Below are 10,192 nucleotides of genomic sequence, written 5' to 3'. Positions count from 1 at the left end.
GAGAGGGGAGATCGAGGGCACAGGGTAGCAAGGGTGCACCAACCATCCGGAGTATGATTGGGAACCAAAGTATACCCTGTCTCAACGATAACGAACACCTCCACGGTTCGTAGCCAACTATTTCCCTCTGACTAATACATAGCAGTGCTTATCCTTATCTGCAATCTTTCATCAAACACACAAAAATAAATGTAAAGCAATAAATTCAAAGCAGTAAATGAAAGCTTGAGTAAAAAGATTATCCTTTCATCATTCAAAATGTCTGTCACTAATTCCAGAAGTACAAAAGGAGATCCTAATATACATGGCTTTTGTATGAATGCCACCGGTTGTCACAGATCGTTGGACACTCCATACACGAATCGAAACTACTCTACTCCTACTCTAACTTGGCTCTCAATGCCTTCCTAGGTCTATCACTCACCTAAGAGAGGCCAAAGAGGAACCCAAAGCTTGTGTTCATAGAGAATACTTATAGGCTCTAGGGTTTAGAAGGTTTTTTTTTTACAAATTAGGAAGGTTTGCACCAAATCTCGTGCAAAAGATCACCGCTGTTGACCAAGTCACTCCTCTGGCATTCTTGTAAGTGCCCTATTCAAGACTTGTGGGAAGTCAGGGATTCGAATCTTCAATGTCTTCGACTTCGTCGCACCTCAGGGTTTTGATGGTCGAGCTGATGGTCGAAACTTACAGTATCTCGATCTTCAAGAAATCTCAATATCTCAATATGGTCACCTTTAAGGTCTCTTGTTCAAACACTTCGTTGATACTATCGGTACTTCTAAATTTCATTTTTGTCTCAGTATCTCGATGTGGTCACTCCAGGGTGTTACTTGGTTGCGCACTTGGTCACACCTTGTAGCATTCTGATCTCAGTTTGAACCTTGGAGTTTGCAATAGAAGACTAAGTCGCCCCTGTGGTTTGCTGGTCGCGCCACATGGTCGAGCGTCATCTTCTTTTCTTTTTATGATCTGAAGCTTTTAGAGCTTGGCTGAGCGTCTGAATTCGAGCTTTGAATCCTCCAAATCCTCCTTGACTTCTTTTAATGCCTAACTCCACGGTTTTAACCATTTTTCCTTGAAAATACAAACAAACCTTGCATAACTCTGAACAATGATAACTCTGGGTAAATACATAATAAAATGAGGATAAACAAAGATAAATGAGGGTCTAAAATCATATATTTTAGGAACTGATCACAACCCCCCCCCCAACTTACACTTTACTAGTCCTTAAGCAAAGCAAAATCTAAGAAAACTACCAAATCCTACCTATATCCTCTTTCGCGGGAAATACGATTGCATTTACCGTATGCAACAAGACTTTAAACCCCTAGGTTGATTCTAGTGGACGAGTTCTAGTCTCGTAAGGGTTTACAGGGTGATATGCACAAACACCAATTTAAAAGATGGAAACACATCCAACACAATCATACCATTCTACATACAAAGATAAAACTTTATTACATACAAATTCCTTTATACACAACTCCATTGTACACACACTCTGCAGCATTTTAAACATGCAAAACTCAACATAATATAGCCATTTCAAGATACTACTCACAGAGGATTAACCCACGATTATAATTCGAAGTTAATATTAGCATGTAAATCCAAGTATGAATAGGTCACTTCATAGGGCATGTGTAAGGTGTATGATTTGTCTCACTCAGAATACTCGGAGGCACCAACAAAATGGTCGTCTTAACTCAGCCTAACTGGTTTATTCCCTCACAATTCACTTGAGGAAAGGGGTTCACTCTCATATGTAAGGAAGAGTGTCAAGATCAAACATCCCACATATTTGAAGAACTAACGTTAGAAGTGTGGAGTGGACTAGTCTTATGGGAAATGGATCCAGCCCTTGTTGAGGTGTCGGGTCCTTCACCCTAACATCTTCTCATTCACTCGCCACATTTAATTAAGACCACCCTAGATGAACTTATTCCTAGTATTGCGTGAATTTAGCAAATGCATTGGTAAGAAGATCCTTCATACGTGCAGACTTGTAGTGTGTGTCCTTAGCTTGACCTTTTTATCTTTTCTCAGAGCAGGTGTATATTTTTGTTTTTATTTTCCTCTGCTCAGGTTTTTCTTTCTTTTTTCATTTTTTTTCTTTACATGGTCAGCTAATACAATCATCACATTCTTATCTTGTCTTCATGTTTCCAATAGGAATGTAGCTCGGATAGAAGTCCATGGAAAAAGTTGGTCTCTAAGGGTGGCTTGACCTTTATGTCTTGAGTAAACTACAAGACCTAGGTTTATATCTCCCCACTTGATGTCACCTCTAGGCTAGAAAAGACAAGAGCAAAGACTCGTTGTCAAAGGAAATACAGTAAAAAAAAAAAAAAAGAAGGAAAGTTAAGTTTTATAAACTCAGAGTTTGACGTCAAAAACTCGAGCAATGAATGAATGGCTCAACAGTGCCTCACACGGTGTCATAGTCGCCATGGTTGTTCTATCAATGCTCTCAAAGAACCCTAAGTGTTGCAAATCACATGTAAGTGTGTTTTTAGCCCTGTGAAGTACCATGTAAATACTAGAGTTTACATTACATTATTAACCCAAACAAACCACTAGTCAACTACCTAGAGTTATATCAAGTTGTTGGACATGTTATGTGATCTTTACACAACTAATTTACTACATTGTTCGTGAGCATAATGATATCATATAAATGAACATCCTATGCATGTAACATTAGGTTATATAGGTGTATGTAGAAGGTATAGAATATGTTAGCATGGTTTACTGGAATTTGTTTTCAAAAATTTTAAAATTTTGTCATTTTTGTGCATGAATGTGCCATGCAGTGTGCCACCCCCTACCTCCCAACTTAAAAATTCAGTGTCCTCACTAAAGTGTGGATAGAAAATAGATCCTAGGCAAAGGATAGGACAGTTCATGGTGCCAGTTAAGAACAAACAGTGTACCTTCAAAATACAATAACCAGAATAGCATGCATGTAGAGATCTATGGCACAAAAGTCCAATACTAGCCAAAAACACCATGTATATGTCATTAGTATCAACAAGTTTACCTGCTCTAATCACGTGCCCCTAACTTATCCTATGACCTACTCTAAGGACTCTGACTTCTAGTTAGTCTCCTCTAACTACCTTAAGGACTAAAAAAGAAAAGAAAAACTATCGGGTTGCCTCCCAAAAGAGCTAAGTTTACCGTCTTCAGCCAGACGCATTGAAGCTCAATTTGGACTCATCCTAGTTCCCAAGTAGCATTGGCTTCTCTCTTTTCTTCCTCACACCTAAAGTTGCATACCCCCAACTTATTTTCAAAATTGGGGACCGAATCATGTTTTGTTATAAATTGCCCATAAGGGTCCTCAAATTCACCAATGATAGGGCTATCAAGCTGAAGTGTACTATTCCAAGGGTATTTCCATAACATTAAAGGAGTTGCTTCCCTAACAATTTTATCAATCACGTCTTCGTCCACAGCTTAGACAACATCAAGTGGGTATTGGGAAGCATTAAATATGTTCAGCCTACGTTGCTTATGACCCCATGGGATTTCCACAATCCCCATCCTGCATTGAATGCAGGTATTAGTCGTAGCTAGGAATGGTCGTCCTAAAAGGACGGGGATCGGGTTTATGGAAGTCTCCATGTCTAAAATGGTGAAATCAATAGGGTAATGGAAATCTCCCACCTTGACTACCACATCTTCTACCACACCATGGGGTTGCTTAAGAGATCGATCAGTAAGGCATAAAGAAACTGAGGTGGTTTGCAACACTCTTGGATTAAGTTTTTGATAGGTTGAGTATGAAAGGATGTTCACACTTGCTCTTAAATCTAGAAGGGCCCCATCAATGGTGTAATCACCTATTACACATGAAATAGTAGGTGAGTTGGGGCCTTTTAGTTTAGGAACAAGGTGCTTTAGTATTATTGAACTCATATGCTCGGCCTTCTTAACCAAACCATCCATGTGCACCCTTGATTCTATCCCCTGCGTTGACAAGTCCCTAAGGAATTTTATGAACGCAGGTGAATGCTTAATGCCATCAAGGAGAGGTTTATCCATTCTTACTTATTTAAACATGTCCTATATGGACTCAGTGGAAGTCTCTTTCCTAAATATAGAGGGTGCAAGTGGTGCTTCCGAATGTGTCACTGGATAGCCGTGAAAAGCCCTATAGGGGGTGAAGTGAGGTGTGGTCCTTCTGGTGGTAGGTGTGAGACTCGATAGTCTTTGTACCCAACTAGAGGAAGAAAGAGTTCATGAATCCATGTCGGGTGCTTCCAATTTTTCATCTTGGATCTCCCCCGTGCTCAGTTACTCTTTGCCTTGTTTTGTTATCAGCCTACCATTTTGAAATGTGGTTACCGCCTAGACTTGCTCAGAATATGATGAGGGGCGAGCATCCGATTCACATTCTACCCCATTTTGTCCCTTATGATTTACTATAAGCTGACTTGGCAACTTGCCTTCATCTCTCCGACTCAAGGTGGCAGCTAGTTGTCCCAAAGCAGCTTCTAGCTTTGCAATGGATTAGGAGTGAGAATGAAGGAGTTACTGATCCGCTTGACGATTAGCTTCAATATTCTTAAGGGAACTCAGCATCGTCTCTTGAAATGCGTCATACTTGGGTTGCAAGGGAGACGGCTGCTGAGTGGTGGAAAGTCTGAGGGCTGAATCAAGATTACTTTGGAAAATTTTGATATGGGCATGGAGGCACATCATTAGGGTTTTGTTGAGGTCTTTGGCTTTGAAAACTCGGAGTTTGCAGCCTCCAGGAGAAGTTTGGATGTTGTTTCCACCCAGGATTGTAGGCATTCAAACAAGGATCATTCGACGACTTGTCGTACCAATTGTGAGTGGCCTTTACTTCCTCTTGCATAAGCTCAAGCTAGGAGTGCGCATGCGGACAATTATAACATGTGTGTGACAAGTTAGATTAAATTACGCAAACCTCTACACACGTTATTATCTGTGGTCCTAGGGACAAGCATTGATCTAATTTTTTTTGTTATAGCATGCAGATTAGGGGCTAGGTCTTGGTTTGCAATCAACTCGTAGACTCCCTTAGGTTTTGAAGTTGAAGGATTAGGTAGTCTACGGGTGGCAGCCATGTGCTGCTGAGAGTTTTCAGTTAGATTTTCAAAGAGAATCCAGGCCTCATTCTTGTGCTTAGTGAGGAAAATACCTTTGCATGATGCATCTACCATAGACCTATCTCTCTTAGCTAACCCTTCGTAAAAAGTTTGCACTAATTGCCACCTGGGAACCTAGTGATGTGGGCATTTTTGGAGCAAGTCCCTAAAGCGCTCCCAAGTCTCAAAAAAGAGTTCCCTATCCATCTGTGAGAAACTTGTGATGGCTCTCCAAAGCTTGTTAGTATTCCCAATTGGAAAGTACTTCTTAAGAAATTCATGTTGCATGGTGGCCCAGTTGGTCACCGAGTTCGATTCTAAGGATGTCAGCGAGAGAATGGGAAAAGCCTAAGACAGAGAGCATCATCACTGAAATTAGGGATGCAGATGGTGGAACAAATTTCCAAGAACTCATCTAGATGCTGATAAGGATTTTCAGTAGAGTTCCCATGAAAGTTAGGTAGCATCGAGATGATTGAAGTCTTAATCTTAAATTGTGCCACGTGGACATCCGAGAACTGGATGCAAGACGGTGATGTGTATGCATTAAGTATAAAGTAGTCCCTAAGAGGCTGAAGATGTTGCTCTCCCACTATAGGTAGGTGGGGAACTTGGGGTTTGGGGATTTGTTCAATGGGAACCAAGGGGTTACCTTCGGTTATGGCTTTTAGTTCAGAAGACTCAGCTTTTTCTTGATTAGAGATAGGTTTCCTAAGGGACCTATGGGATTTCTCAATCTCAAGATCCATGGGAACTATCTCAAGTTCCAAAGAACACAAACCAAACATACACACTTGTAAGCACACAGATTCGGACTTCAAAAATAAAAAACAAAATAAAGAAAATAGAAATTAACAAAGAAAGTGAAAACAAAAGGAGGGCAAATCAAAAGAACAAGGCAATTATAATCCAAAGCGGAAGTTGGCTTATAACCATAGCCAAGTCCCTGCCAACGGCGCAAAATTTTGGTAGGCTCGCCAAGGCTTAGGTCCTTAACTACCAAAAATAATATTTATAAAACCTAACCATCCCAAGTTCAGTAGAAAGTGGGTAAGTTGGGTATTGATCCACGGAGACTTGAAGCGCAGTTATTAAACTACTTCCAAATTAGTTTACTAAAGCCTTGTTATGAAAAAGAAGTGAAAGATGGTATTTTGCAATGGTGATTGTCTAACAACTACTGGAAAGCATGTAATGGAAAGAAAATAAATCTAAACTACTGCAAATCAAGTAATTTCTAAGTTACCCTACTCCTACAAAGTGATACTGTGATTTGAATCAGACGCACGACGTCATGCTTCTAACTATACTCACCCAGACTTCTATAGAAGTACTAACCTGAGCGAGCCAAAGCGGGAAAGGGGTGATCGAGGGCACAGGGTAGCAAGGGTGCACCAACCGTCCAAAGTACGTTCGGGAATCGGAGTATACCCTATCTTAATGATAACGAACACCTCCGTGGTTCCATAGCCGACTATTTCCCTCTAACTGATTTTTAGCAGTGCTTATCCTTTTCTGCAATCTTTCATCAAACACATAGCAAGTAAATGGAAAGCAGTAAATTAGAAGAAGTAAATGAAAGCGTGAGTAAGAAGATCATCCTTTTATCGTTCAAAAAGTTTATCACTAATGCCAGAAGTACAAGAGGAGATCCTAATATACACGGCTGTTGTATGAACGCCTCCGGTTGTCATGGGCCATTGAACACTCCATACACAAATCGAAACTACTCTACTTCTACTCTAACTTGGCTCTCAATAACTTCCTAGGTTTGTCACACCTAAGAGAGGCCAAAAAGGAACCTAGATCTTGTGTTCGTAGCAAATACTTATAGGCTCTAGGGTTTAGAAGGTTTGTTTTACAAATTAGGAAGGTTTGCAGCAAATCTCACGTAGAAGATCGTCGTTGTTGACCAAGTCGCTCCTTTAGCATTCTTATACGTGCCCTAATCGATACTTGTGAGAAGTCAGGGATTCGAATCTTCAATGTCTTCAACTTCGTTGCGCCTCAAGGTATTGATGGTCTAGCTAATGGTCGAGACTTATAGTATCTTGATCTTAATGAAATCTCAGTATCTCGACATGGTCGCCCCTAAAGGTCTCTTGGTCGAACACTTCGTCGAGACTCTTAGTATTTCTGAATTTCAGTTCTATCTTAGTATCTCAACGTGCTCACTCTAGGGTGTTACTTCGTTGCGCACTTGGTCGAATCTTGTAGCATTATGATCTCAGTCTGAACCTTGGAGTTTTTAGTGGAAGACTAAGTCGCCCCTGTGGTTTGCTGGTCGCGCCACATGGTTGAGCGTCATCTTCTTTTCTTTTTATAATCTAAAGCTTCTAGAGCTTGCCTGAACGTCTAAATTCAAGCTTTGAATCCTACAACTCCTCCTTGGCTTCTTATAATGCCTAACTCCATGGTTTTAACCTGTTTTTACTGAAAAGACAAAAAAACCTTGCATAGCTCTGAACAATGATAACTCTAGGTAAATACATAATAAAATGAGGATAAACAAAGATAAATTTGGGTCTAAAATCATATGTTTTAGGGACTGATCATTCTGATAGTCAATACGCACCCTCCACCCACTGGTGATTTGAGTAGGGATACATTCACCTTTATCATTCTCAATAATTGTGATCCCAAATTTCTTAGGGACCACTTGTGTGAGGCTCACAAACCCGTTATCAGATATAGGAAATATGATCCCAGCATCTAAGAGTTTGACCACTTCCTTCAAAACCACTTCCTTCATATTGGGGTTAAGTCTCCGATGCATCTCACGAATAGGCTTAGCATTCAACTCAAGGTGAATCTGATGCATGCAAATGGATGGATCTCTCCCCCTAAGGTCCACCACTGAACACCCTATGGCTTTTATATGTATTCTCAGAACGTGAATGAGCCTAGACTCCTACAAACCTGTTAAGCTGGATGATATGATAACAAACAGGGTTTCTTGGGGGCCTAAGAAGACATACTTGAGAGAAGCTGGCATAGGTTTCAACTCAAGTGATGGTGGGACCTCAGTGGGAGGACGTGTTGGAATGCTAGAGAGAGTAGGAAAATTTTTGAACCTAGCTTTCCAGGACCCTTTTTCCATGTTAGAGGCCAATTTACTGAGAGAAAATACATGCTCATCTGGATCCACTAAACCTGAAATAGAAGGGTGATCAAATGGAAGCCTAGTCTCAAGGGAATCGCTCAAAAGAGTCCAATGGGCATCCTTGCCGACACTCTCATCAATCATGTCTATATCCTCAAAGGGAATATCATCAGGTGGGTGTCAAGGGTTGTGGAACACATTCTGCCAAAGCTGCATGTTGCCAAAGGATATATCCATAACACCAATTCTACACTGGATGTAAGTATTAGCTGTGGCTAAAAATGGCTGACCCAAAAGGATCGAGCTCGATTGCTACGACGAATCAGTAGGTTCCAAGTCTAAGATAAGGAAATCAATAGGGTAAAAGAACCTATCGACCTTTACCAGGACGTCCTCTATAACACCCTAAGGCCTTTAACAGATTAGTCGGCAAAATGCAAGGTGACCGAGGTAGGCTGCAGTTCCCTTAAGCCAAAATTCTTATAGACCGAGTAGGGGAAGTATGTTCACAATCGCTCCCAAATTCAAAAGGGCCCTATCGATGGTGCAATCACCGATTACACATGAGATGGTGGCAGTGCCAAGATCCTTAAATTTGGATAGAATAGAACCTAGAAGAATCGAGCTCACATTCTCGGTTGATTTGACTCTTTTGTTTAGATGCACCTTAGATTTACGCTTTTGGGTGCACAAATCCTTGAGAAACTTAGCATAAGTAGGCACTCGCTTGACAACATCTAAGAGAGGAAGATTAATCTTTGCTTGCTTAAGGGTATCCATCGTTGACTCCTCACTTTCTTCCTTCTTAGGCTTAGAACATTCCTGAAGTGCTGTGGGGTATGGCATTAGAGGAACATAAAGTGCTCTATGAGGGGAATAATGTGGCACCACTCCTCCAGCAGAGGGCGTGGAAATCTTGGTATTGCTCACTGAATTAGAGGAGGAGGGGGGGTAAGATTCATCATCGAGCTCTTCCCCCATCTTCTCCTTACCCGTACCCTTGTTCAACTTCTCCTATACTTTGTTTTTTACTATCCTACCACTCCAAAGAGTGGTCATGGCTTGGGCCTACTCATGAAACGATGAAGAACTAGCGTCCGACTCACATTCTAGCCTTTTTTATCACTTAGGGTGCACTAGAGGCTACTTTGGTAATTTACCCTCTTCTCTTCGACTCAAAGAAGTAGCTAGTTGGCCCATGGAGGCTTCTAGCTTGGCAATAGACTCGCAGTGAGAGTGTAGAAATTGCCTATCGACTTGCTTATCAGCCTCAATGCCCTTAAGGGCTTTCAACACCGTCTCCTGAAAAGAGTGGTCATATTGGGGTTGAGGAGGAGATGGTTGCTGAAATTATAAAGTTCTGGGGGAAAATATAGGAGGATTTTGGGCATTTTGATATGGGAGAGGAGGTGGAACAGTGGGTGATGTCTGAGGTCTTTGTGATTGAAAACTAGGAACTTGTGGCTTCCAAGAGAAGTTAGGATGTTGTTTCCACCCAGAATTGTACGTGTTCGAATATGGTTCATTGGATGGTCTATTGTACCAATTACGGGTTGCTTTAACTTATTACTGCACAAACTTGGGCTGGGAAGGCGCATGGGGGCAATTGTAGCAAGTGTGAGAAGGATCATAACAAATAGCACACATCTCAGCACACGCCACGAGCTGTGGTTGCTGTCATATGGACAAAAACTGGTCTAAGTTTTGAACTATGGTGTTCAGTGTGGGCACTAGGTCATGGCACGTGGCTAACTCGTAGACTCTCTTAGGTTTGGAAGTGGAGGGTTTAGATGGTCTACGGGCAGCAATAGTATGCTGTTGAGAATTCTCGGTTAGGTTCTCAAAGTGAAATCATGCCTCATTCTCATGCTTGGTGAGGAAAGTACCACCACAAGATGCATCTACCATGAACCGGCCTCGTTCATTCAATCCCTAATAGAAGGTCTAAATCAATCGCCACTTAGGG

The 10,192-nt window shown here is 41.3% G+C and overlaps 1 non-coding gene across 1 annotated transcript; it reads left to right on the top strand.

Annotated features, from left to right (window-relative positions):
• The first annotated feature begins 5,256 nt into the window (after nt 1-5,256).
• On the top strand, nt 5,257-5,362 carry LOC131152533 (small nucleolar RNA R71). Its single transcript, XR_009136025.1, has one exon. It is a non-coding gene; the product is annotated as a small nucleolar RNA R71 (small nucleolar RNA).
• The last annotated feature ends 4,830 nt before the right edge of the window (nt 5,363-10,192 follow it).

Source organism: Malania oleifera, chromosome 3 (assembly GCF_029873635.1).
Source record: "Malania oleifera isolate guangnan ecotype guangnan chromosome 3, ASM2987363v1, whole genome shotgun sequence".
Lineage (NCBI taxonomy): Eukaryota > Viridiplantae > Streptophyta > Magnoliopsida > Santalales > Ximeniaceae > Malania > Malania oleifera.
Note: the sequence above shows the minus strand (reverse complement) of the source record. Positions and strands in the feature narration are given on the sequence as shown.